The sequence below is a fragment of the Erithacus rubecula genome (genome assembly GCF_903797595.1).
Source record: "Erithacus rubecula genome assembly, chromosome: 3".
NCBI lineage: Eukaryota > Metazoa > Chordata > Aves > Passeriformes > Muscicapidae > Erithacus > Erithacus rubecula.
This window is the reverse complement of record NC_136689.1, coordinates 46,170,786-46,196,495: the sequence shown is the minus strand read 5'-3', so window position 1 is coordinate 46,196,495 and position 25,710 is coordinate 46,170,786. Positions and strand designations below refer to the sequence as shown.

The following is a 25,710-nucleotide window of genomic DNA, read 5'->3' as shown; positions in this document are numbered from 1 at the left end:
CTTCCATCTTCTCTTTGTGTTACTCTTTTTCAATAACTTGATTGTCATGGCAGTGTATGAAACACCGCTTAGTTACTATCCCCTTGCCTGATGGGATCATTTGTTTTATTCCTTCCTCCATTCCTTCCTTCCTTAAAACCTCCAAAATAAAATTGGATGCTAAGTACTGCTTAGTAACTCTTGAGACCTGGACATTGTATTCAAAAATCTAGATTGCTTGCTTTTATGCTTAATCATAATAAGAAAATGAGCTTTTTTAGTTTAATTTCAAACTTTTGATTAATCACAGTAGCTTCTACATTGAGGGTCTGTAGGAGATCTGTGTGCACATACAGAGAATTATTTCCTCCTCTTTTGAATTGGGAAATGACATGCACTAAAAGATGCAAAGTGATTGAATTTCCCCTCAGGTGTCAGTGCCTGCTCTCAAGGGTTCTTAAAGCCACATATTAAGACTTTCTTTTGATGATAAAATGGCATAGTGTGCCATTATTATTCTTCAGTTTATGTTGCGGAGATTCCATATAGGTTTATTCATTTTCAATTTCAAAAATTATTAAATCAGCACTTTGCTCATGGTTGGAAGAATTTTACTGAAACATCTATGATCTCATGCTTTACCCAATTCTTATTCATTAAAAGAAACACATTTTGTCAACTCTTGCGTGAGGAAAAATTCCTTTGATGTCTATGGTGATAGTCAGACCTAAAACTTTTTTTTCAGACTCTCTATATAGTCATAGATGTCTGATTAGAATAATTCAGACAGGCAGCTAAGCTTATATTATGCCTTTGTAGCATTTTAAGACATGCATAATTCATGTTTTGTGAGTTTCCTAGAGAAATTAAGATGCAGCTGTATAGATAGACATGCAAGTGACAACAATTCAATTTGAAACTTTGTTGTTTTTATTTGAACCTACAGATGATCAAAGGACACTTTACAAGTTTCTCCAAAGTAATTTGTGAGCAGACAGCCTGGTTTATGGCTTTGAAAATATAATCTAGTCCCCAAGCTTTACATACATGTTTTATTGAAGCAGAAGAAAGCATTGTGTATTGATTTTTTGGAGTCAGTGCTGACTGTAAGAAAGCTGGCTCAAGTTATCTCACATCCAGCATCTAGAAACCTTCAGCAGCATCCTGCCAATGTAAACAGGTGCCCATCAGTCAGATTTCCATCACACAGGGACCACCTACACTCTGCTCAGAGTAATCAGCCTCTGCTGCCGTACAGACGAGACGTACTTATATTGGTTTGAGGTTAATTGTTTATTCTTAACATGATGGTAGGTAGAATTCAAATACCTGCCCAACAGTAAAATTCCTCCCATTGGGCCAAATGAAAGCATACTCCCAAAGGAAAATTTTTTTATGATCCCCTCTAGATGTACTTTAGTGAGGGCACCTGGATTGCCCTAATGTGGATTTACATTGTGATTGCTATCACTTTAACGATCTTCTTGTAAAGAACGCATATTGTTTCTTAGGATACAAGGAGGCAGCAAGTAGGACATTGTGTAGAGGACAAGATTATCCTCTTAATTCTGGTTTCCAGGGATTTCAGTCAGCTGTTTTTCATAGGTTTGAATAGACGGAAAGGTGAGCCAATTATTTTTGTTGCAGCCATAGCTTGTCTTATTAAACCTGTAGAACAGAGTGAGCAATTTGCTAATTACATACCTAGTGTTGTACCATCTTAGGAAAAAAAAAAAAAAAAAGCAGATTAAGAGCAAAAATAACTGCTTCCAGACTGAGTGCAGAAGGAAAAAGGCAAAATTTTTTTACTTGACTGGCAGAGTTCCAAAGCTGCATTATAGAGAATGGGCACAATGTGGCTGCTTTCATTAGTATAGTTATTGGGTTCTAGATGACCAAAAATACTACTCATAACAAGATGCAGACTGTCATTGCAGTGTGGCTAAAGTTAAATAGGACAAGCCAAAACTGAAAAAATTGTAAGTACTGTGATATAGGGTGCTTGAAAACAACATCTACTTCATTCACTAAAACTAAATGTTTGAGGAATAGGAAAGTGGTTGGCTAATGATGTTGCCAATGCATTTTTATTGTTACTTAGAGATTTAGTTAATTTGCCCTCTGACCATGTGCTTGAGATCATCACAGTTTAAAATATGAGCTCTTAAATGTTTTGTGAAAACTTATTTTGTAATAAGAATATGTAATATATCATATCAAAGAAGAAAAAGAAAATATTTTGTAATAAGAAAAATATTCTCAGACACATCAAGAAACTGCTTTCAGCATTCAGCTAGTATCCATTTTACAGTGGCAACTTGGTGAGGAACTGCCCTATCTGGCTATTTCTGGGACACGCCAAGCTGCAGCATCAGATCCCCCTGCAGCAGCAGGGTCTGCTCAGTAGGATGATAAAACGTGTCACTGACAGGCATGCACATAACTGCCTTTGTGGTGATCAGAAGAGTAGACATTGTTCACAGTGGCAACAAACACTGAACACCCTTCGTGAGTCCTTAATTAAACAGCAAAGCAAACACAGAGGTGTTGGATAGCCACAAAAGATGTTTATGGCTCATGCTCAGACTCTGCGAACATTTTTCCTCAGTCACTGACAAGATAACAGGAAAGGTAACCAAGCATAACATAAAAATGAAAAATACCATTTATTTCCTCGGTGGAGGTTTGGAAATGCCATGCCGCAGGTTTTACAGCTTTTCCAGTGTTGTCATGTTTTCAGCAGCTGTAGGGATGAATAATTGTGGTAGGCTGTGTTCAAAATATGACTAAGGGTTCAAGGATAGGCTCTTAAGAAGCCAACTTCTGTGAGCAGTGGTTTGTATGAAAATGTGTGGTGGGCCAAACTCACCATCAGATAATGTGAGTTACCCATGAGTAAGCAAAGGCCTAGGGGGTCATTTTGAAAGGCTCAGAGCAGCAATGTGGTAGAGGAGCTGTCACCAGCTTTGCTGTCACCAGTGCTCCCCACAGCAAACTGAGGAGACTCAAAAAGCAGACTCTGCATAGATCCTGTCCAAAATGCCGACCTAGCTGCAACCTGGTTATCCTAATGCTAGACCTTGCCATGGCAGTTCTGTGCCTGACCTGGAAGTGACAGGGCTTTCCCTCACTCCTGTGGGAGCAGCAGGTCCCCAGCATGCTTAAGTGATCTCCTCTAGTGGCACTAACAATATTCTGCACTTTTCTGCTCCTTGCAGGCTTGGCCAAGTCTTGATAAACTACACTTTACAGGAAGAAGGCAAAGGCACCCAGAACTGAAGTGCCTTGGCAGCACAGCAGCTGCAGGGTCAAAATCAGAAACAGGATGTCTGGCCACTTGCTCCAGCCTCATCCATCACCCTGCCACAAATGCAATAGCAGCTCTAGCACCAAACGGGTGTTCTCCTCTTTCTGGGGCTCTCTTTCCACCCACCCAACTGCACAGAGAGGCTTGTAGAAGGATGGCAAATGGACACTTCAGAAAATGAAATTAACATTACCTCAAATGAGAGAAAATAATTCAGACAAACTTGAAAGTAAAATCCTTTGGTCAGTCTTTAAACCTGTTTGTCACCTCCTTTTCAATTCAATATAAGAAAAAATGAAAGAGATCATAAATAGCCCTTCACAGACGCCCTCCAAAGAATTATTGCTTTCTTATGGGTCTGAAGCAGATGAATTTGACTTCTTTTGGGAGAAGCTTTGGAACGCTGTTTTGTCTGCATTTTACTGTTGGGAAATGCTGGGCTAGTGGAATGATTGCACCTCTCTGTTAGGTTTATTGCACCTTCCCTTGAGAATGCTTTGTTTATATCAGTCAGGGATATTGCAAATAAATTATTCTTCCATAGAATGAATTCAGTATTCCCTAGGCTGGGGCAGATTAGCACAAATTAAATCCTGTGTTTTCACACTTGATGCTAATAACACTTTATTAACTTTTACTGGAAACAGATAATTGCTATAAATATATTATATCATTAATTGTGAAATGCATGGATTTATAAAAAAATTGTGGCAATTAACATTTTGCAATACTGCTGCATAGATTACAGAGAAAATGAGGCTTTTTAAGTGAAGAAATTACTCCCTTCAAATACAGTAGGAAACTTTAAGAAAGCATAATTTGGGTGCAGAAAAATTGTTAGGTCTATTCCATCAGCAACCTCTTCCTTGAGAATGGTTTTTTTTAAGTAGTGCAATTTAATGTGATGCAGAGAGTGCCTGTCTAAGACCTTTCCCTGGCATTAGGTCGGTGTTCCCTCTATGTTTTTGTGGCCTAGATATTCCAGAGGCATGCCTTCATCAGTTGATCTGTTTAGTCTTCTCCATCTCTGCACATGCCAGGATGGGTGCACCAACAAAGAGATGGATTCTTCAAGCCAAAAATTATGGAAAGGAAAGGACATTTCAACAAAACATGTTATTTAAAACAAGAAAAGAGTATTTTAGTGTAATCCATTAATTGGCCAGCAGCTTGTTTTGTCCTTTCCCCAGCGATGAAAGACTGTTGGTTTCAGCAGTGGAGTCTCTTATTTACAGAAAACCTAGCCATCATTGGCAGAGGGGATTTTATCCCCCAGATTTCTAGTGAAATCTGTGTGTTACTGTAGAACACATAAAGGCTTGTGTAACATGCTAGAGATGATAATTTTTAAAGCTGCTGGTACTTCATACTTTCAAAGCACTCTTCATTTTCATCTCAGCGGGTGCTGATCAAACCAATAAATCTTCTTGGTCTTCAAAAAGATAATTAAGTGGAAAGCCTGATAACCAGAGGAGAAACACTTGAGTGTAGGTTATCTGCTAACTGCTTTTTTTTCTACTTCACAGAAACTTTCTGCACTCATTAAAAAATGCCTCAATTGCATGTAGAGTATGTTAGTCATGAAGGGAAATGATATAACCTAACTGAAACTGTCACCAAAACAGCATGTTTTGTGATATTTCCCCTGTCATTCCTGTCTAAAAATGTGGATAACAATCAGATCCCAGGAACCACTCTTGTCTCTGTATTTTTATTTCCTCTTTCTAGGATATGTTTTTGTAGTACAGTTAAATCAGAGGTGCATGGCATATGGCTTTTTGCTGCATGAATTGCTGCTGATGTGGGCATATAAAACCAGATTTTCATTTTGTGAGTCATAGTGCATGGAATTCAGCCTGAGAACTCCCCAGACTATAGACCTTACTATAGGAAAATAAAAAAGGGAAGGAAGGGGGGAGAGGTGATGTATCAGATATTTTGTTTCAGTTGAAATGAGGTTATCGTGATAAATGATGCAGCTAACAATGAGATTTTTATAGCCTCTCTTGGAGGAGCAGAAGAATTTGTATTATTGTTGGTTTGCCTTAAGTAATTGTAATCTAAATAGCCTCGTGGTTGAAAAGAGCAGCAGAAATCTTTCATATGTGTCTCATTAGCAAAGCTGGGGTGCTTATTTGTTTTTGTCTCATCTGTCCTTATACAAATGTCCTTCATTGTTTGAAGCTTACATCTCACGTATTGTCTTGATTGAATATGTCAATCACCATTAAAGAGGCATTTACCAGTCAGTTGCTGCTGCTGTTGCCTGTCTCTATTTTTAGCACATGAGATAAATGGCCAGCATCTGACAAGCTGATCCTGCTACCCGATGCACCAGTGTAAATTAAGGTTGGCTGTGATAGAGGCAGATGGGAGGGAGGGCTGCTGAAAGGCAGCGTGAGAGGAGAGGATGGTGTGTTGAGTGCAGCTGGGCTCTTCTCTCTTTTACCCACACCACCTATCTCAATCCATATGCACACTGGGCTAACCATAGCTACTCTGCTGGCTCTCTGTAGGTTACCTTTATTAGGTTGTCACAGGTTAAACTGGGCCTTGATGTGCTAACGTGAACTGTCCTCAAGTTCCCAGACACTGGATGAGCGGGAAAATGGAGGAGGTGAGGGGTTTAGCATGTACTTTCTGAAGGAAGTGTTAGGTTTTTCCCCACAGAGTATTTGGCCTTGAGACCACAGCAGAGGCAGTTGTTATTTTCCACTGAGAGTTAAACAGCTTACTGGGGGATGGAAGGTGTATGCCTCTAAAAGGGGTAAGGCTCTTTTTTCTTTGCCCTTTCCCTCTTCACTGTTGATTTGAATAGAATGCAAAAAATCTTGTGGATTTATTGATGACTAAAATGTAATGTATTGGGAGGTTCCATCCCAGTTTTCCAAGTTACCTTTATATGTTGTTCATGGTAAGCAGAGAAGCAAGACCCCAGTAATAGATATGAAAGCTGAGGAATATCACCTTAAAAGCTGAGCACAGGAATAGAGACAGATTTGATACCATGAAAGTATATTAACCCAAACAACAGGGAGAGGTGAAGGAACAATTATCAGAATCCTTGAAAAAGACATTTGTCTATATGATTAAAGATCTTGCCATGTCAGCTGAGGATATATATATGCCATGGCTGTGAGACAGAAATGCCCAAGAACCAATCCTTGCATCAAGAATCTCATCACATCATTGTTATGTTGTCAGCCTTTTCAGAAGCAATTGGCCAACCCTTCAGAGTGAAAATAACATCTCTAAAGTCACCAAGTGGAAAAATGAAACATCCTTGTTTTTGTAAAATACGATATATGAGATAAAGAATGTAATCTCACAACTGTCAAGATTTTCAGATTCCTTCCAAGAATTTATTTTTATGTAAGTTAGGGTTCTGGAAACTGTTAAAGAACTGTTTCCCTCCCTAGGAATCTGGAAGTTGTTTCAAAGGGCTGTTTTCTTCCCAGTGATTTTCTTTTTTGCTTTAATTGTCATATAGCACATACTTCTTCATCATTTTAAAGCCTATATGTAATTTTTTTTTTTTTATTTAAGCTAGTGACTAAATGTAGCAATCTTACTGAATTTCTCTCTCTTTTTAAAGTGAAGTTTCCCTTAGCTTCTCCCTGTGTTCAGTACTCCAATCTCCAATAGGATTTATTCCCACAGACTTTGTTTCTGCCTCTCCTCTTTCCTTGGAACAATGGCATGCCTCATAGTACTTCCACCTGCCTTATGGAGGATGTTAATGGCTTTTCTCACTTTCTAGCTGGGGACACCCGCTAGACTCCATTGAGCAGCCATATCTGTCAAGATACCAGAGAAGACCCTTTTAGGTCATTGAATATTGGAAGCCAGTTTTTGGAGACAGGATGGGTGTTACTGGCAGCTATGTATTTTCAGTGGTAGAAATCGGAAGGCCATTGTTAAAACTAAAGTCAAAATTTCACGTGCACATGTGGTTTTTATTCCTAAAAATTGATCCATATGGACAGAAAAGTCTTACTGCAAAAGTAGTGGTATAAATACAACATTTTAATAATGATGGCAGAGAACAGGATATTCTTTTATCGTGCCTAATTCTGCACACAGTGGACTTCGAAGTTTAATTTACTTAGAAAAAAGAACTGTCTCCACCAATCTGAGAGATGAACTTCAGGTAAAAGGTATTGTATGTGTGCAGATTGAAAATGGATTCAGTAATATACATGGCCTGAAAGGCCCTTTGTTGTGTAAAATCCTTAAAATACCAGGCAAAATCTTTAAAGTGTGGTTCTGCTTGAGGAAAAAAGAAAGAAAATATCTCCATAAAACTTATTTACCTTTGCATGGGTTAAGGGTGTTTTATTGCCTTGATGCTTTTAAGCTTCAGAGAACAGCATGTTTCATCGCTGCTCAATTTGCTTTACTTATTATAATTCAAAAGAATTTGATGATTCTATTTTTCTTCTCTATGATTCTTGATTTTATACTGGAATAACACTTCAGTCTCTTGTACTGATTTTTATGATGGCCAGACTTTTGATAATAATTTCTGTGGATATTTTCTTTGACACTAAAATCTGAGGATAGGTGACTGGCAAAGCAACTGAGGACTCAGCAAGTCTAATTTCATATTTTACTATTATCATTGTATATGCTTGCTTGTAGGATGGTCTCTGGGCTGATGAATACCATGAATCACCAGGGCACATTTGTGTGGTGTGGACTAACCGCATGCTGGATTGCATTAGCTAAAGCACAGCTAGCATGGCAGAAGAAAGTATTATTTCCCCCAGCTTGGCCTCTATGAGGCTGCAACTGGATGACTATGTCCAGTTTTTTTGTCTAGAAATGGGGAGAAACGTATGAAATTGAACTAGTCCTGTGAAAGTCTACAAAGATAATTAAGAAAGATTAAACATGTGGTGTTCAAAAGGAATGTGAAGGAACCAGATTTGCTCATTGTGAAAAAGACTGGATCCAGGGTATATATCTACTTATACCTTCTGCCATTGTTTGAACAAGAAGGATGAGGAGAAGATGCATGCCCTTCTCAGAAGTACACAGAAAAAGAAGAAAAGAGATGTTGCAATGAAGGAAATTGTTAGGATTTAAGGATAAAATACTCCAAACTACTGATACTGGTGCAGCTCTTGAACCAGTTGCATAGAGAGATTATGAAATCTTTATCCTTGGAACAAAACAAAACTTGCCCAGACTTGCCCAGAGGAACCTGACTTAAGTATAATTAGAAATTAGCTCTGCTGTGTCTGCAGGACTTGATGCGTAGGACTGTCTAGCAACCTGAATTATTTTGTAGTTTTGTGGGTAAAAACTACTTTCTCATACAGTAGGATATCTTATCCAAATAGGAAAAAATATTAATTCATATCGTTGATCATCACTGAAACAAATTCAGATGGAGCATCAGCTAAACTCATAGTTTTTTCCAATGTTAAGTAAAGTGATGGATCCTGTAGCCACTCTAAGAAGTCAGGGTTTCTACATTAACTGCGGTGATCCCTTTAAAGCAGTTTTAACTTGTCTTAGCTCTGACAGCTGAACTGTTACTACTCAGGGGCATTCAAGCCCCTTCAGAAATGTGATGTTGAAAACATTTCTTCAAAATTTTCTTGCCAACATACAAAAGTATGTTTTACTAAATGTTTATCACTGGCTATACTACAGCATAGCTGACATGGTTAACTTCTCTAACCACAATCACTCATTAGCTCGTTTGAACCCTAATACTTAAAGCAGGCAATGTGTGTAGAAGTTGCAGAGCCAAGTTTGGCTACCAGAGGATGATTTTGGGGATGCTTGTTGTTTTGTGGATGGTTGTTGGGGTATAGCTTTTTTATAAGTGCTTTTCTTGTACAAAAACCTTTGCTTTTGCTAAAGCTCCATTGTTTACAGGTTCTAGCTTCAGGTGCAAGCTGTCATTTCACCATCCCAGGAAGTTTCAGGTATTTCTTTTAAGCACAGGTTTATGACCAAAAGAGAACACCATTTAAATTGACAGAGTATACAAAGGGTAAAAAAAGAGAACAGAAAGGTGATGTTAAGTGATTTTCAGTAGGTTAACAAGAGTGCATACATTATGTCTTTCTGCATGTTGCCTCAAAAGTTAGTGGTAGAGATGGAAACAGCCCACACCTCACATGTCAGTGCTTTGACGACAGTACAACTATATCTTGGTTTCTTTTCTCATATCCTGATACACAATTCTGTTAGCAAGGAATGTTTTGGTTTTTTTCTCTATGGTGGAAGCATGTTCCACATTTAAGCAAAATATTTACCCTTTGCTTACATCCTTTAAAGGTTAAAGTTATGAAGTGGTTAGATGAAGTGTTTGCTGTACTTTTGGCATAAATGGCTGAAATGAAAATGTTTGGCAATTTGAGACAGTAATGAGAAAGATGAAGATAAATTGAAGAGATGGCATTAACACTGTCTTTTTGTGCGCAATCTCTCACACACAGTTAGAAGCAGTAAAAATTTGAGAGCAATTATGAAAGAACTAGAGCTGCCAGAATTTTTTCCCTCTCTCTTGAAATGACCCTAAAGAATGAAGATATAAATGACAAATTTAATAATCTACTAGTGTTTACCAGTATGTGCATATATATGTAAGCACAGCAATGGCAATGCTCACCAAGGCAAACTAGGGCACACTGTGCCTGCCCACAGTTAGCCCAGCACTGCAGCTGGCTTTGTGGGGGTGGATTTCTGTGGCTGCCACAGATGTTTGAGATGCTCTGTGTTTGGCAGAAAGTAAGACAGGACCTTGAATATAGAAACCTGTAGGTTCATGCCTGGCTCCAGAACAAAACATCACTGCTGCTATTGCGAAGGAGACACTATGCCTGGGCCTTTCTGGAAAATAGTTCCCCACTGTCCAAATGTGAAAATTAGTTTCTGGCTAACACAGAAGTGTTGAGCACCACTTGACAGGACAGAAGCTCACATGTGGAAGACAGCCAGACCTCACTGCAGGCTGTGGCTCATATAGAAAGGTTGTCTATGGTGACAGTATTTAAAAAATATTTATAAAAAAGCTTCCAAAAGCTTTGCATCTGACAAAGCAAAGCTATTCTGATTAAACTGTTTCTCTCTGTTTATTCAGATAGTACAAAATGTTATTTTAAAAAAGAAAAAAAAAATGTTAAAAATCTATTTATAAATCAAAACAAGAAAAGCAGGCAAAAAAATTGCAAAAGCAGCATTAAGGTGCAAAAATGTTCCTTGGACATATTACCATACTTTTTCAAAGCAGCATATGGGGTTTATTCTGGTGACTCTAATTTTAACATGAATAGGAGTCACGTGGAATATTCCTGGCATACTGCTTTGAAAATATATCCCTGCATGATTAAGGAAGACTGAAATATTTTAATAATCTATTTTTATTTTTTAAAACCAATTCTGAAATGTTTTTAAAGGAAAGCATTAATGGAATGAAAATGGTCCTGAACAAAGCAGTAATGTAACTGTAGAAATACTACTGGCTTAGCTCTGTAGATCTGTTTATGTTTCAGATGCTGGGTAATGAAGAGTGAGGAAAACTTGGAATTTGTACCCACTGTTGCAACTGCCTTTGCATTGCTTGACTTTTATAAATTTGTCTCTTCATTTAGAAGATAAAATAATCATTCCACCTACCATATGCAAGAGCAGAGGGTTCAGCGAAGAGAGTACAAGGTGGGACTTGTCTCTGCAATGGCAATTGCCATGCAACAGTATTGACAGCATCTTTAGCCCGTAGATGATTTGGTCTGAAGAAATATGTACTCTGAAGATCAATTAAAGAGAGGCTCATTAGTGGGGAAGGAAATTCTGAGCAGATGCACCAGCCCTGGCAAAGTGAGCCAGAACTCTGATAGAGCTGGGCCTGGTGTGTGGGCTGAATGTGAAACAGGGTTGCTGCAGGGAGTTCAGAGAGTCCTTTCTGACAGCCGCTTCTTCCTACTCATCTTCAGAGAAAGCAGGCTTAACAACTTCTTGAAATGTTGAAAAGGATAAGACAGAAAATATCCATAAAACCATATTGATGAATACAGACATGAGCACAGTGAGGAGTATGGATAGTTATCTGGTGTCCATCCAAAGATGCCGAGAAAGAGAGAATAGTTACTTTTTCCTTTTCTAATAATTTTTTCTTATTTTCTCTCTGTTGGGTTTTTTTTTTAACTGAAAATGCAAAGTTTATTTTTATAACTTTAGTTTTGTGTGGGCTGCTGCTTCAGTGCTTGAGGATCTCCTCTGATAGTTTACAATGCCTTATTGCCTGTCTTACTATTATTTATCCATTTTCTTGGCATCAGAGACATGTGAAAAAAGAAATTGCCTGTCTTTTATTCTTTTCATTAAATTTTCACTAGTGATATCATGATGGTAAGCTCACCTGTCCTTTTTGTCTATGACTTTGAGTAGAGTTTCTCCAGTCGTTCCAATAGAGTTGCCACTTTCCAGACTTAAACATGAGATGAAAAAGGCAGCATAAAGAAAGAATATTTATGCCAGCCTCATTTAAGCAAGAGACTTCATTCAAACAAGCCTATTTTTATAGTGAGGTTATTTAGACTGCATTTGGCTGAGAATGGGTGTGTGTGGGCATGCTTCTGTTGTGCATGTGATACGTGATTGGGGTATGTATATTTGGCCGCACATTTCCATGTACCCAGATTGAAAAAGTGGTAGTTAGTGTCTCTGAGAAGGGGATATTTTCAAAGTCAAGCTCAGGGAGATGTTGAAATCCTCAGTAACAGATGCCTGCTACCAGAGGCTGACATAGAATAGAAGCATCAGTAGCTCATTTTCTGTGCTCCAAATTACCTTATGAGGGTGTGGACAGAGGACATTGCCCTTTCTAGCTGAAATTAAGTGTATGCTTCCAATAACTTCATGGTAAACAGCCCTAACTGTTCATTCAGCTTATATGAGCGTTCATTTGACTTTCATTCTTGCATGAGGTGAAGCAGACAGAACACGTTCTTCTCAGGAAAATTTGTTGTGTGCTTGCTGGACCTGGAAACTGGACTTGTGTTTTCTGTTCTTCTCAGTAGCTGTAGTCTTGGCAATTCCTTTCTGCACCACCAGAGCCTTCTAACATCCTTCCATGCAAGCCTGGAATGCAGAAGCAGTACAAAGGGGATGTGAAAAACATGGATTGGCTCTCATCAACAGCTATTAAAATAATAGTCTGAAGGTCCTTCAGCAGCAGCTGGGAAGGTGAACCAAGGCGAAGATAACTCTGTAATTGAGTTGTTTTCAGTATACTCTTTCCAAACATCATCAACTAGCATTGTCAGTCTGGCCTTAAAGGTGCACAATCACAGCAATACAGTTCCCTCCTAAGGCTGCTGGATGTCTGATTGTAACTCTTAAATAACATACAGCAGAAGCTTTTAAAATTCAAACGCACACATAGAAAACTCTTCTCAATAAAAATTCAATTTCTTTTTCCAGAATGCAAAGGCAAGTAAATAGGGATTTTTAGAAATCCAGATATTTGCTAGCACTATACATTATGACAGGCTTAAGGGTCTGTTGGATAAAACCCAAAGCCCCCGCTTCAGGTCTCACACTACTAATGTTTTCTCCATTAGCAAGGGAGAGCATGAGTTTTGTGTGAACAGATCTTCCTGTATAGCAGATGTGCTGACACATGGGTTTCTCTAGTCAATGGGGTAAAAAAATCTTCTGTTTAAGTAGTTCCTAAGTACCTATTTATGTAATTAACATTTTTAAAAAATCATGCATCATTATTTAAACAGTGAACCATGACAACATCAGACTGAGCTCTGATAGCTGAGACAGATAACTTTTTCCTTTATTTTGTCCATCCTATTGCTCTTTGGTTTTGTTAAAATCAGAAAAGCTGAAAATAAATCATTCTGTTGCCATTTTATATGATCAAGTAGAGATTGAACTACCATCTTCCAGAAGAAGAAAACTCCAATGCACTAATGGAGGTGGAGCATGCATGCCTGTAAGAGGCAAGACTAAGCACCTACAGGGCATAATTTGTTTCAACAGTGATAGTATGAAGTACATTCCACAGTGCTCATCCTACGGACAACCAAGCATTAAATGGAAGTCTTAGACTGTTTGGATTGAAGATAAACCTGGTTGCTGTTGCTTGTTTGGCAGCCTGTGTAAACATGAGCTGGAGAAGTAGCTAAATTGGAAGGTAAAATACTGCAGAGATGTGAAATTGATCTGTTCTGTCCATGTGTACTCCAGATAGAGTGATTGAATGAGAGGACTGAGATTGCAATGACATAACTGAAAATGCTCTCAGTATGTTCCAAAGGGTTTTGATACAAAGTTATTCTATGTATTTGAACAATGTGGGCAAAGGAGGGAGCAGGGAAAATCCTAGACCCAACAGTGGATGAAGAATATGTGACAGATTTGGCAGTTAGTGCTCATATGGTCTGAATGTACTGAAAATTTTAAAACTCACAAGGTGATTTCTAAGCCTCTTTCAAATGTGTATTTAAGAGTGATATGTGAGGAATCCTGAAGTCGATGATATGCACTGTGAAGCCTTCTGCTGTCTCCTGTCTGGTTTTATTATAATTGATTTTCAGCACCCTCTCATGCTATATGACTGCAATGTGTGTTTGAAATGACAAGAACTTAAGTTATAGGACAACTGCGAGGGCTTGTGTATTGCTATCCAAAGACAAATTATGATTGTATATGATACTGTCACCCAACCTAAACATCATTTGAGGTTGTTTGCCTGCTGTACCTACTGGTATTCTTACCAAGGTTATAAATCATTTTCATTTTCTTTCTTTCTGCATGTATCAAAAATGATGCAACTCCAAATTTGTTCACTGTGACAGAATAGTCTTCCTCTAAGCAACCCAGTTCCTCTTTCTTCCTTTCTCATGTGCAGTTGTGGTACCTTTCTTCTTTCTGTTTAATTGTTTTTTGGGGTTTTGTTTTTCTAAGATGTGGATATTTTGGTTCTGTATCAAAGACAAGGCATTTTAGATCTTCTTGGAGTTAACATTGGAGGTGCAAATGGAGTTATGTTGTCTAGACTAGGAAGTCTCCTTTCATTACTCAGACTATGCGTAATCATTTAGCAATAGGAAAACTGAGAAATATTCATGTCAGTTCCTGTAGCCAATTTCAGGATTGTTTATAGGCTGTCTGTGGCTTAGCTGAAGAGCTTCAGTGGTCAGGTAAGATGAAGAAGAATTGCAAATTCAACACCCCTAGACAATCATCATCCAGACTACTGTTGTGTATATCCAGGACTGTATGAAATTCTATAAAGCTCTGATTTCATTTGTATAAGACAAGTGGAGCTTTTCTTTAATGCCCATCTTTGTATCTTGAAGTCTCTTAATATGTGTTTGCATCCTCAGAATGAGGGCAACCTACCCAGTGGTGCAGGAAGAGACTTGAATGCTCCCTGTGGTCAAAGCACAGGGCAAGGTAGTAAACACTGCACACACTCACTGGTGCTGAGATGGTGGAAACGCTTTGCAGAATGAAAGGTTCTGTGGTTCTGTAATTCATATAGACCTTCTGGGTGCTATGGTGGCAGATCACCTCTGAAGGTCATGTCTAACCTGATTTGCAAAGTTGTGTTACTGACTTTTCAGCAGCTTATATATCACTTGTGTGTTCCTGGTCAGATAAGCTTTGTGGTTTGTAGTCAAGCTGTCTTAACTGGTAAACAAGATAGATGTCTCTTTATGCTCTGGCCCAGTATGTTAATCTGTGTTTATGTGTTTCTATGCAAAATCTTCTTTCTGTTACAGTAATAGTAGGAAAAAAAAAAACTCCAAACCCTCAAAGCTGCTCATTTGAAATAAAGTGAAGGGCCCTCCGGATAACAGAGCTATGAGGTTTTCTGATACTAAGATTTGGGAAAAAAAAAAAATAAATGCAAAATATGGCCTTAGAAGTCTCTGAAATACTTGTTACTATTATATAGAGATAGGTCCTAATTGACACTTCAAGAATACAGATGTGAAAGGGAAATGTGTAGGCCTTCCTGCAATAAATCAATAGGACAAATTGTTTCTGGTGCAAATCAGCTGCTTCTAAATATGGACTTTTGAAAGGCCTTGAAAGTTTACTCCAGGAATTAACAGGTAATTCACTGGGAGCCAGCCATCAAGTCTATGACTGGAGAACTGTTAGCAGGATAACCATTTCCCCCTTTTAGGTATGTAGGCTAAAAAAAAGGAAAAACCCACGATCTAGAAGAATGAGTAAGCATTATATCATCACCAATTGTTCCTCAGCTCCCACATACAAACAGGTCTTGTGCAATGACAGCATACAGGCAGGAGCTGCTGTCAAATTGACAAATAGCAGCTTTGGTGTGAAGCCTTCCTGGAAATCTTTTATCCTTTTACTTGGACAGCATCATTTTATCCTGCTATTTTATAAGATTTTTTTTTTCCAAATATTATTTATTGTACTGCTTTGAAATGCCTGGATTTTTCTAGCCTTGAATTTTTGATCTCCCTTAAAAGCTTTCTTAGGTATCTGTGTCCTGTCCTGCTTTAGATTGCAATGGAATTATTAGTGTGTTTCTTCTCACAACACAACCTTGTGAGGAAAAGAAATGCAATTTGCAGGGGAGATTACTAGGAAAAGAAAGGGACAAAGATCACTTTCTCACCTTATGAAAGGTGAGATTTCATAACCTTAAATCTAGTGGCTTGCTATTGTCAGAAGCAGACAATATCTGTCACTTCTTCTTTCCCACAAAAGAAAAGACCTTAAAATGGATGATCTTCTGAGTTCTTGACTGGTTGTCCTAATCTGGGACACAATCTTCTCTCTGTCAGCATGTAAAATGCAGATGGGAGTTTTGGAAATTGGGCCAAAGGGAAAATTTCTCCAGATATATAAAAGTTGCACTGCTAATCATTATTTTTTATTGCAGTGGGGCTTTGTTTAACAAAGCACAGCCTAATGAGGAGTTTTGAACTCTGTGTATGACATAACAGAAAGGAATAATTTATTACAAATCTCTTCAATTTAATATTGGCTTAAAAAAATATTAATTTCAGAGACCTCCTAGAAATGTGCCGTTTGGGTTTTGTTGTCCAGTAGTATTTAAACTTGTTGGCTTGCATTACTGTTTTAAGTTCTACATTTTGACATTGCTTCTACATACTGACAATGCTTCCAGTCCATGACATGACAATAACATCTAGCAAAAATAACCTTGGAACTGCTGAAGTGTTTCACCATTCACAAACAAATGACAGAGCATGCTCCACACTCCCAGACCACCCACTCCGCTGTGTGATTTAGGTGGAAGGAAGGGTGGGAGAGGGATGGAACTGGACAGATTGCTTTTTCCACAGCAAGTTCTGTCAGGAAATCTAGGCTTTTAAGTTTTTCCCTTAAAATGTACACTGAATATCTTTAAATCAGTTATCAATATCACAGTTTAATATTTCAGAACTAAAAGAATGACTGCAAAAGATGGCAAGCTCAGAGTAATCTTTATAGTGATGGTGCTGCTCCAAGGGCAAATGAAAAGCCAGAAGTACAGTATTGCCAGAAATGAAACCCTTACAGCATCCTCAGCCATTACAAATACAGTTCTCTCAGAATCTTATTTCTATGTCAAGAATTCTAATTGAGTCACAGATGCTCTGAAAAGCAAAATCTCTGGACTAGCTTTCTCTTATGGCCTTGCTCTTGAGGCTTGGAAGACCTTCTTGGACTCTAGATTAGACTCAGTAGAAGACATTTAACATGCAGTGGCCATTATTGTACAAGGAGATTAATCTACCTGTAAGGCTCTGTCATGGTGCATTTTAAAATGCTTCTATTTACCATGGCAAATGGAGTGGATTTCTGTTATTAGTGCAGTATTGAAATGTTTGGTCTTTTAAGAAGGGCTTTATTTTTTTTACTCTTCTTTTACTTAAACAAATGCAAGTAAGGGTACCTGAGAAGGAATGTATCCTCACTTTTTTCCATCTGAAATTCTTTTTTAATACCATGATAATAGTATGTCAGTGTCTCATAGTCTGTCTAGGGATATCTTTTTAATATAAATGCATTAACTTCACTTTTCATTTTGCTGTTTCAGTAATAGAAACATGGAAAGGATGAATGACTTTTTTTTTCAGTTGTCCCAGAGAAAGTCTGAGGAGCCGCTGGAAAATCCCCCTAAATACCAAGTTGCTCCTTTGCTTACTGTATTTTCGGCTTAGAAATCTTTTCTCTCCCTCCAGTGTTGCTTCTTTTCTTCTAATGATCTCTCCTTCCTTATATTGTCAGAGGTCAGGACAGAGTTTTCTTCAATAACTAGCAACCCTTTGCTCATAAAGATTCCTTAGTAGTGTGTTTCATCAGGCCCTGAACAGGACAAAAAATGCCTAGTGTAGAATTAGTTGCACAAAGATTCTGGTGTCTGTAGGTGCCAGATACATTTTTGGAGGTTTCCTAATAGCTGTTTCAGATTTTTACCTTGTTTTGGAGAGATACAATGTATGGAACTGGAAAGTAAAATGCAGTATTTTGACAGTAGTCTTGTCTTATGCTGGTCAGTTACTTAAATTTGAAATGTGAATAAGATGTATTATTTGTTGGACCAAGTCCAAAAGAGGAAAGATGATCGGGGGCTGCAACGTGTCTCCTATGAAAACAAGCTTGAGAGAGTTGTGGTTGTTCAGTCTGGAAGAAGGGATTGCTCCAGGGAGATCTTAGAGCACATTCCTTAGATGGAGAGGGACTTTTCACAAGGACATGGAGTGACAGGACAAGGTGTAATGGCCTTTAAGTGGAAGGAGATTGGTTTAGATTAGATATTAGGAAGAAATAATTTACAGTGAGGGTAATGAGGCACTGGGACAGACTCCCAGATGGATGCCCTATCTCTAGCAGTGTTCAAGACCAGGCTGGATGGGACTTCAAGCAAAGAGCACTCATAAAAGCTATCCCTGCCCATGGCAGGGGGATTGGAACTAGGTGATCAAACTTTAACTGTTCTATGATTGTGTGATTTGGGCACACAGTGTACCTCCATAGCATATGCACACATGCATAAAAGTGAATACTCCTGGGGTATGTGTACATACATGTCATGGCATGTTTGCACAGGGATAAAGTCAACACATACACAGGTCTGTCTGCGTGTACTTTCCCAGCATTTATGAAAAGAGAGAGCAAACTCACAATCAAACAGCGAGAGCAGAGGGGAAGAAGGATGGGATTGTCGTTGATTATAAGCCTGGCAGCAGATGTGCTACACAAATCCAGCCTGCTGCATCCATGCTGTTTCCATGGCGATGGAGCGAGTAATTGTGGAGCACCGGCGCGCTCCGCCGCGGCCCCCGCCAAGGTGGACGCGGGTGCCGGGTTCCCATCAGCGCTTCCTCTGGGTGAGCGCTGGGCTTTGGGACAAAACGAGCGGGCGGAAAGGGGAGCCCCAGAGACAGGGATCTCTGGTCTATTCATCCCCGCCGTACGATGACAGGATGCGAGGAAAGAGGCCCTCTTCCTCGGAAATACGGTCTCCCGAGACGCTAAATAAGAGGGCAGGAGTTTCCCTGACGCGGGAGTGGGCTGCTATTGGCTGCCGCCGCCCGCTCGTGCCAATGGGAGCCCGCCGGGCGCCCGGCGTAGAAGCGGAGCTACGCGCTCAGCCCGGGGCGCGGACAGCGCGGCGGGCCAAGGTGCGCGACCGTGGGACAGCGTCTCTCCCATGGCTGCGCCAGGCGCGGGTCCCCACCGAGAGCCTTTCCACGGAGCATCTGCCGCTGCCCGTGCGCACGGTGCCGCCCGCAAAAGGCAGCATTAAGTCATTCGCGCTCTGCCGTGTGGGAGGTGAATTTGTCATCGGGAACGATGGAGCTACGAGATCTCTGTAAGTAGATCCGTTTACTTTATCCTGCTATTTCAGCCTGGGCATGGAGCAATTAATGGTGTCGAGGAATGGCAAAAGCAAATTAGTGATAACTGTAAATAGCGAGAAGGATTCCTCGGTTTTGTTTCGCGTGTAGCGAGATGTGTTCATCAAAATGGTCTCAGGCATCAGACAAACTAGTCAGCTGTTTGCATTGCCTTGGGTGTTTTCTTTGCCTAATTAAGGTTAGTCTGTGGAAGGATGCTGTGTTCTTTGGGGTATTTTAGATCACCCGTGTCTGAAAAGGAAAGCAAACCACATAGAGCAGAATATTGCAGGCACAGAAATCTTAAGTGCCCACATGAAGTCACCAGTATTTGTGGTGTCAGTAAAATAGTAACAGGTATGTTATTTATAGTGATTTGTCAAACGCCACTTCAGACCCTGAGCCAAGAAAACGCGAGTTGCTTATCATTCATCACTCTGTTCAGCACAATAAAGTAATTGCTTTTCCTACCCTTCATATACCTCTTCTCTTTTTTTTCCAAATGGTTTCTTCTTCTCCAAAGGCTTTTAAAAGTACATTTAATTCAGAAGTTTTCCTATTTCTTTATGAAACCTGTGAGTACATGGAAAGTGTGGAGAGTTTCCTTTTTAATTATTGTGGGGCATGTGTTAGAGTTGATTCCTTTGCCTGTTGGGACTCTGCTTTGGATTCTGTAAAGCAGAAACAGTATATTTAGAAAAGGAAGGGAAGTGTATGTGTAAATCTGTCCCTCTGCAACCCTCTGGGGTTACTTCAGTTATGCCAGCCATGAATTTGGCTCAGTACTGTTCATGTTTTATCATGACAGGGAGCTTTGCTGCATGGAGCTCATGGTTGTCTCTGCTTAACCCTCTCAGAGACTTGAAGTAATCTTATCTGGTTTGTGAAAATACATAGGAGAAATGGCAGAACAGGAAAAAAGAGATTTAGAAAAAAGCTTTTTGTATTTTCACCCTTTGTCTGAGCTAGTCAAGTCTATCAAGGTATTTTTTTTGTAACCAAACTAGGTGCAAACATTGTATGAAGCTGACTGCATTTTAGGCATCCATTTTTGTTTTCTTGTGTTCATTTTAGAACTTAACACACAGATTCATTTCCCAGCATTAGGAACTGCTGAGAAGTCACATTTCTGCCTGGAAATATCGGGCTGAGGCTGTAAATTTTTTTTAGATATGGTTTAACTGGTCAGCTTTGCTTTTGGTTTGCAAGTTGTGGCAGGAAGGTGTGCATGTGGAGCTTATCCCTCCAGTTAAAGGAATCTGTGTTGTCTCAGAGTTGATGCCAAAAAAAGAATTTTCTGTGTTTTGAAGAACTGATGGATCAATATAAATATTTTTAAAAATACAGAAGATAGAATTCAGTCCATCAATACAGGAAGAGTGTCTGTTGGTGTGTGTAAAGCCCCTTTGTGTAGTTTTGAGTGTTTAACCTGATATATCACAAATGCAGGAGGGACCCCTTATTAAACTTGAGTTATTGCTTTTTCTGAAGACACAGGTATAAGTTGCTCTTTCCTGTGTTTCCCAGGAGGGTTTGGGTCACCTTTTTTTTTTTTTTAAATGATGGCTCCAGACATCCTATGGGCTTAGAAAAAAAATCATTTTTCTAAGGTATGCAAAAAAGAGGGAACTGTTAGCTCCTATTACAGTACTTATTTTTTTCCATGAGTGATGAAAGCGCTAAGATTGTTTTGGGTTGTTTTTAATGAGGAAGGTATTTTGCTGCCATGTCACCTTTCCCAGGGTCTTGTATCATTCATCTTTAGTTAGCACTGGTGTAGCTGAAAATCCCATTATGTATGGCATTCTAGGCAAAGAGGTGCCCACTCCCCATCTTGAAGGTGGATGCTCTGATCTAGGCTAAGATATTCCATAAAAATCTGTGAAAAATCTTCGACCCTTGCACACCTGGGCATGGGTTGTTCCTGGCTCCAGGCTGGTAATTTTGAACACCTTTAGGATGCATCAAAATGAAGCTTAATTGCACCTTTGAGGATTTTTAATTCCATACCTACTGCCTTCTGCTTTATTTTCTGATTGCTGATATGAAAGCATAGGAGAACATTCTTTTAAGGTCACTCCAACTCTTAAGACAATATTTCAATTCTTATTAGCACTTCAGGGATATAATTCAAACAGCGTAAATCTCTCAAGTTTAGTCACCAGTGTTAGGCAAATATTGTGGGTGATAAAGTTCTTCTCTCTCCCATAACTTTTTGTTTGAAGGGATTTTTTTGCTTGTCTATTCCTGTGCATTAGCAGATAAAAGGAGGGAAGGAAGGAGGGAGGGACACAGCCTATAACTGCTAAGCACTGGATCAGTCTGAGGACTTCAAACCATAGTGGTGCCTGAAATGGAAAAACTCGTGTTAGAATTAAAGCCATGCTTGCATTATATTTTTGACCTGATGGTGCAGAGAACCGTTGCTCGTCATTAGTGCTTGAGGATGATCTATATGGGAAAGGCATTTCAGATTCCTGGCCTATAAGGATTCCAGCAACAAAGGAGTGAGTAGGCTTCAGTGAGAGCTGTGGCATGCTGGCAGCAGTTGGGAGGATGCAGAAACTAAAAATAAAAAATAAAAAAAAAAGCTATCTTGGGGTAGCTTTAATTGGCTGCATTGGAAAATGCTTAGATTAAGAGGCTCATATGCCTTCTAAAATGCTTGGTGCCAGACCAAATTGGCACAGCTCCACTGACTTACATGAGATACCACCAGGCATTGATTTGATCTTCAGTCTTATATTTTTCTTGGAAGAGTGATGTTTTCACAGAGGCAGCAGTTATTTTTTCTTTCAATTTGTCTCAATAATGTTAAATTTAAAACTTAAGTGGAATAGACATTCTACAGATTTTGTTTTGTTTCTGTGGGGTTTAAGCTTAATGGATTCTCTTTTATCTGTTTGTAGGGCCTCATACCCATATGTCAGTCTATAATGGAAGCATAGAGAATAAATTCTAGTGTGAGCTTTATATGTGTCGAGAGATATTAAATTTCAATATTTCATTATTTCCCTGGACCTTAACCCTCCTTCAGTTACAAAAACCCTGGTGGTTATTCATGTTCTAGGTAAATAGATGCTAGAGCCACCAGTCTTCAGTTTTACCTCAGCTGTATATGGTTTTCACCCCATTATTCAAGTGAGTAGGTATAAATTTTTACACACAGGTGTAATAAAGGTGGATAGATATGTTCACCTCTAAATGAATTGAAGATAGTTGCAACTCCAAATAAGACTAACCACACAAATATAAACAGTTCCTTATCTTTGTGTCTGAAAAAGCCCCACTTTTGTAGAAAAATTCCTGCATGCTAAGTCTTGGCTTACATAGAACATCATGCCATGGAAAGCTCTCACTCCCTGTTCAGTGCATACACACTCACATCTCCAATGGCACATGCACACAACAAAGCAACACCAAGCACAGAATAAAAATGGAACAGCAGTGAAAAAAAGACTTGTGAATTGTGAAAAGCCCATTGATTTGCTTGACACCCATTTTGTTCAATATTGTGCAGTGCTAATCTAAAAATTCCTGTGTGTCAGGAAAACTTTTCAGAACAATAAATAAGAACTGTCAATTCCAGCACATTTTACAGACCTGCCATTATTCTTCTTGTCTTGGAGCAGTAAGTGGCATATAGAGGGATTTTTGGCAAGAGTTCAGGATCACTCTCATAAAGAGGAATCGTGTGCCACTATCTCATGGATATTATCATTTGAAGCTAGATTTCAGCCCAGCACAGGCCCCTGGGAGCATGTCTTTCCTCATCTGAGTGTGCTGGTTTTATGGATCTCACTTATTTTGTCTCTTCAAAAACCCACAACTACAAACCACTGCTTTTTACTGTCTCAGATGCAATAATGTAAAAAAACCCAAAAAACCCTGTACATTCTTTCTACATTTTGACTTGGTATCTTCCAGAAAGCTAGAATACTTTAACGAAGTTATACCCCTCCTCCACCTGCTGCTTCTTCAAAAAGGAAAAGTGGGGACAACAGCACTCATGGCCACAAGCAGAAGTTTTTATTAACTCCTTTTTTCTTGAGATTGTATTGCTGATACTTCCTTCACTTGAAGCATCTGTGAGGAAAATGCTCACACACCCTACATTGCCCATCATTAGCAGCTACAGCCCCCTTTAGGCACATGCCTCTGTGAGGAGAAGCATAATGAAGGGAAGAAACAATGACTTTGTGTCAGAGAGGTTACATTTTAAGTTCTTTATCACAGGTCATGTAACTTGAAAGTGTTTTGTCTTCCATACTTACACTTCCCAGTGTATCGCCATATGCATACATACCTCAACCAACTTAAATAAAGTTTCAGTACAGTAAGGGTCATGACATTCACTCTGAATATGAAAATATTCATTCAGTTATGCATCCTTGGTCTTCGTATCTTGCAGAATCCACGCATGTTGCAATAAACCTTCCACATCTTCAAAAGTCTGCAGAGCACAGATCTGTTTTTTGTGGACTTCACAAAATTCTAGCACATTTTGTTTTCAAAAAGGCGTGTGAAAATCACACCTCAGAGACATGCATGACCTTCATTTAAACAAGAACTTTAATTAGCTCTATCTTGGGCATTTTAAACTCCTCTGCAATACACAAAAGCAATCTTCTAATGGGGTGTAAAAGGAGATCTTCTTACTAATGTGAGCCCACTGTCAAATTAACACATCAAATAATATGCTCTTATCCCGAATCACTAGACTGCTTTTATCAGAGTTTTTGATGTGGCAAAGAAAGTGCTTGTTCCATCGCTATAAACCCAACTGTTTTAGTCTTCCCTTCTCTTTGAACTTCATTTTTCTTAAGACTTGGAATATCGTGCTACAGAAAGCAGCATTCACTACTAGGTATGTCAAGATTCACATTCAGAGGAATATTAGAAGCCACACAAAGGCATTTTCTTTAAGTGTTAAAGTGTGGTTTTCAAATATAGGTAACCTTCTGGATCCACTCCCAGTCTGCATTTCAAGAAAAAGAATCTATCCACATACAGTTACCTCCAGTAAGATCAAAGCTGTCATTGTGTTCTGACACCTGTGAGAAAGAAATGGATATATTTTAAAAAAAAAGTGGGGGAAATTGTGAAAAGACTTGAATGAGTTCACATTTATGAAAGACATGAATCCACAGATCTTGGAAGTGAAGGAAGGACTTTCATGGTAGCTGTAGAATGTTTCTTTATTTGTTAGCTTCACCAAGTTAATTAAACAGACTTGAAAAATAGATTTTCTAGATCCCTACAAATACAACTCTGCAAGTGCTTTGCCATGAAAGTTAATAAGGTTCTAACTTTCGATTGTTTTTTCTGTCTGGTGCGTAACAGAAGCCACTGCAAAGGGTGGTGTTATTTCATTCTACTTTTGCAGCCCCTCATCAGGGTCTTTCCCAGTTTTCACCATTTTCTGGCAAAGGTGTAAGTTGTCGTAGATTTATTCCAGCTTCAGTAGATACTTCCTGAAGGACTGGAGAGTAGGTATCTGCAGATTGAGAAATGCAGCTCTATGCTCATATTTCCTGCTGTCCTGTGTGAAAGCACCAGAAACGCTTTGTAGAGTTTGTCCTTCCTCCATGTGGATGGATCATCAGCAAAATGCGCAGCACAGTCAAGGTGTGCGTTTTGCTGAGTTGCTCTCTTGCCTCAGTAAAATCAGCGTTAGCAGTCCTTGGCTTTCAGCCAGCTGGGATGTGCCAGAACAAGCTGGAGTTAAAGCTTTTAATGCCCTACAAGGGAAGCGTGTCCCAGTTTTTGGCAGTACTGCAAGAGAATCACCTCCACATCAGATAATTCAGCATAGTGCTGAGGAGGATTGTGTGTGGAAGATCCTTGTCCTGCAAGGAAACTGCCTCACACTTCCTGTGTTAAACGCAAGGCATTAAAATGTATCTGTGGCCCTAGCCACAGGGAAGGGAAGGACTGTAGACCAACCAGGCTTCTCTCCTGATCCCCACTGTGCTCTCTCAAGGGACCTTCTGCTCTCCCCCTCCCCATGCTCACCTTTGGAGGCTGGAATTAAGTCACTTGGCCAACAGAAGCTCCTCTCAGCTTTCAGAAAGGGGATCCTGCCTGATCTGAGACTCTGTTGTTTGTTCAAGCTCTCAGGGTCGTGCTTGGGAATAGCTGCAGCTTCAAAGAGATACAGAATGTCCTGAAACCTCTCATTTTTACAGGACCAGTTGTTTTGGTGCATAGAGTAGTAAATAAACAATGGCTTGAGTTGTTTTGTACATGATGTTTTGCATATGCTGTGGGGAAATGGGTTATATTTATATGCTAAGAATTGGTCTTGAATTTTTCTGCTTTTAAATGCTACTATAACCCAGTTTAAAATTTCATAGAAGAGTGGAAAATCTATTCACAGCAGTTTCACAAGTAAATTCCTTTGTTCTCACTTTCCAATTTACTTTTTAAAATCACCTATTCAAATTATCACCCTATCTCAAACAGCAACACTGTGTTTTGCCATTATGCTTAGAATGTCATAAGTTCCATTTTCAATGGCAAGTGGACTTATGCTCATTTCTAATGGTACTGGAAAGG

The 25,710-nt window shown here is 39.3% G+C and overlaps 1 protein-coding gene across 10 annotated transcripts in view; it reads left to right on the top strand.

Moving 5' to 3' along the window:
* The window catches only part of ELMO1 (engulfment and cell motility 1), a 335,189-nt gene that overhangs the window by 220,451 nt on the left and 89,028 nt on the right, over window positions 1–25,710 (top strand). The window contains exon 1 of one of the 10 annotated variants that reach the window (XM_079302627.1): window positions 18,563–19,127. The exons of the other annotated variants lie outside the window; for them this stretch is intronic. The gene's annotated coding sequence lies outside the window, so the exon portion shown is untranslated. Of the gene's footprint in view, window positions 1–18,562; window positions 19,128–25,710 lie in introns of those variants that run through there. 10 annotated transcript variants of the gene reach the window in all.